This window comes from Myotis davidii, unplaced genomic scaffold (genome assembly GCF_000327345.1).
Source record: "Myotis davidii unplaced genomic scaffold, ASM32734v1 scaffold1313, whole genome shotgun sequence".
NCBI lineage: Eukaryota > Metazoa > Chordata > Mammalia > Chiroptera > Vespertilionidae > Myotis > Myotis davidii.
The window spans coordinates 20802-24036 of record NW_006284345.1 but is presented as its reverse complement, the minus strand read 5'-3'; the positions used below and the strand labels follow the sequence as shown (position 1 = coordinate 24036).

At 52.8% G+C, this 3235-nt stretch overlaps 1 pseudogene; it reads left to right on the top strand.

Annotated features, from left to right (window-relative positions):
• Positions 1-388: 388 nt before the first annotated feature.
• LOC107184759 lies at positions 389-3176 on the top strand (annotated as a pseudogene).
• Positions 3177-3235: the final 59 nt, after the last annotated feature.

Here is a 3235-nt window from a genome sequence, read left to right as displayed (position 1 = left end):
CCAGGGACCTTAGTGCGGAGGTTAGGAAAGACCGGTGGCAGACGTTTTGTTCCAGGGAGTGGCCAACTTTGGACGTCGGGTGGCCGCCGGAGGGGACTTTTGACCTCCCCACCATCCGCCGGGTCAGGGATGTCGTCTCCCAACTTAGAGGGGGACATCCTGGTCAACTTTCTTACATTGTTACTTGGCAGGACCTCGTGGAAGACCCACCATCTTGGCTCAGGCCCTTCCTACCTCCACGTCCTCCTGGGCCCAAGCCCATTCTTGCTTTGCAGAGAACGGAGAAGGAGGAGAGAAGGAAGACTCTCACCCAGCCTTCGGCCCCTCCCCTTCCTATCCTGCAGGGGGGGACTGAAGAAGAACTAATCTTCCCTCCCCCATATAGCCCATGGGGGACGATCCTTCCAGGCCAGGAGTGGCTGGGGGCGGAGTTCTGGGAGTGGCTGGGGGTGTAGTTCCGGGAGTGGCCTCGGTAGGAGGCCCGCCTCTCACCAGGCAGAGGGCTCAGCGGGAACTGTCTGCTGCAGCACCCGACTCCACTATCAAGACCCTGCCCTTACGGGCCGCTGGACCCCCGGATGCGGATGGCAACCAGCCCTATCATTATTGGCCTTTTTCAACATGCGATCTCTATAACTGGAAGGCACAAAACCCCAAGTTTTCTGAGAAACCGGGGGGACTTATTGACTTGCTAGATTCTGTTCTTTTCACCCATCAGCCCACTTGGGACGACTGTCAGCAGCTTTTACAGGTTCTGTTCACGACGGAAGAGAGAGAAAGGATCCTCAATGAGGCCCGGAAAGTGGTTCCAGGCGTGGACGGAAACCCAACTGCCAACCAGGTCCAGATAGATGTCTCTTTTCCCTTAATTAGGCCTGAATGGGATTTCAACACGGCAGAAGGTAAGGAGAGGCTTTCAGTCTACCGTCAGACCCTAATGAGGGGTCTCAGAATGGCTGCTAGAAAGCCAACTAATTTGGCCAAGGTGGGGAATGTTCAGCAGGAAAGGGATGAGTCTCCGGCTGCCTTTTTAGAACGGATCATGGAGGCTTACCGCACCTACACCCCCATGAATCCAGAAGCTCCTGAAAACAAGGCAGCCGTGATCATAAGCTTTGTAAACCAATCGGCCGCGGATATTAAAAGGAAACTACAAAAAGTAGATAGGTTGGGAGAGAAGAGTTTACAGGATTTACTGGTAGTGGCAGAGAAGGTGTACAATAACCGAGAGTCTCCAGAAGGCAGGCAAGCTCGGGTCGTGGCTGCCACTAGCAGTAGGCAAGCTTGGGACCTGGCTAGGGTCCTGCTGGCTATGACAATTGACTTCCCAAGGAGCGAGACTGTCACCTCTGACAGCTTGCAAGCAATAAAGGAAGAGGTAAGCAGACCGCACGAGAGGGGAAGCGGGGGCTACGGAAGGATCAATGTAAGTTTTACATGGACATAGGGCACTGGGCTCAAGAATGTCCAAAGAAGTCCGGTGAGAAGGGAGACAGGACTGACTGAGTTAAGGTCTTAGAGCTGGGTGAACTTAGTGATTAGGGGAGTCAGGGTTCGCACCCACTCACCGAGCCCAGGATAACTCTCAGAGTGGAGGGGACTCCTGTTAATGTCGTTGTTGACACCGGGTCACAGCATTCATTCCTCCGTACTCCGCAAGGAAAACTGGTGAACAAAAAGTCCTGGGTGCAAGGGGCAACTGGTATGAGCCAGTATTCATGGACTACCTGAAGGACAGTAGATTTAGGAATGGGCCAGGTATCCCACCCTTCCATGGTAATACCGGAATGCCCCTACCCACTATTGGGATGGGACCTACTGACCAAAATAGAAGCTCAAATAACTTTCAGACAAGGAGGGCCTCAGGTCACCGATGGGAAGGGCCGCCCCATTCAGGTTCTGACCATGAGGCTAGAGGATGAATATTGCCTCTATCAGAAGGCTTCCCCAGTAGAGGGCAGTATGGACAAATGGCTACAAGAATTCCCAACAGAATGAGCAGAGAAAGGAGGGGTGGGGCTGGCCGCCCACAGGGCCCCAGTCCTGGTAGAACTAAAACCAGGAAAAGGTCCAGTAAGAATCAAGCAGTACCCCATGCCTCAGGAGTCACGGAGGGAATTCAGCCTCATATCAGGAGACTGAAGAGCTTGGGGGTGTTAGTTCCCTGCCAGTCTGCGTGGAACACTCCCCTACAGCCAGTTAAAAAGCCCCAGACAAACGATTATAGGCCAGTACAGGATTTCCAAGAAGTAAATAAAAGAATTATGGACATACACCCAACAGTCCCAAACCCGTACACTCTCTTGAGCTCCTTGGCGCCATCTAAAGTCTGGTACACAGTATTAGATCTGAAAGATGCCTTCTTCAGTATGCCCCTAGCACCTCAAAGTCAGCCCCTTTTCGCCTTCGAGTGGCATGACCCAGAGGAGGGCTTCAGTGGCTAGCTGACTTGGACACGCCTACCCTAGGGGTTAAAAAACTCGACCACCATCTTTGACGAGGTGATGCACAAGGACCTGGATGAGTACAGAAGGGAACATCCCAACCTCACCCTCCTCCAGTACGTAGATGACATCCTGATTGCTGCAGACACAGCCAAGGACTGTGAGTGGGGGACCCAAGATCTATTGGCCACCTGGGGGCCTTAGGGTAGTGGGCATCCATGAGGAATGCTCATTTATGCTGAGAAAGTGTGAGTTTCCTGGGATACATCCTAGAGGGTGCGCAGCGGCGGTTATCAGACGCCAGAAAAGAGACTTTTTTGAAAATCCCTACTCCCACCTCCCGAAGAGAAGTAAGGGAATTCCTAGGATGGGCCGGCTACTGCCGCCTCTGGATACCCGGTTTTGCCAAAATCGCCAGGCCCTATATGAAGCTACCAAAGAGGGAAGGGCGTTTGACTGAGAAAGATGAAGCTGCCTTTAGGCAGTTAAAGAAGGTCCTTCTAGGTGCCCCAGCCCTGGGCCTGCCAGATATTACAAAGCCCTTTCACCTCTTTGTGGATGAACGCAAAGGGATAGTGAAAGGGGTCTTGACTCAAGCTTTAGGCCCCTGGAGACGTCCAGTGGCTTATTTGTCCAAGAAGTTAGATCCTGTAGCTGCCAGCTGGCCACCGTGCTTGAGAATTATCACGGCAACAGCGCTCATAGTCAAAGATGCTGACAAATTGACCCTGGGTCAGGAAATCTGGTCCACTCACCTGGGAACCCGGAAAATGAAGGACTTAATACCACAT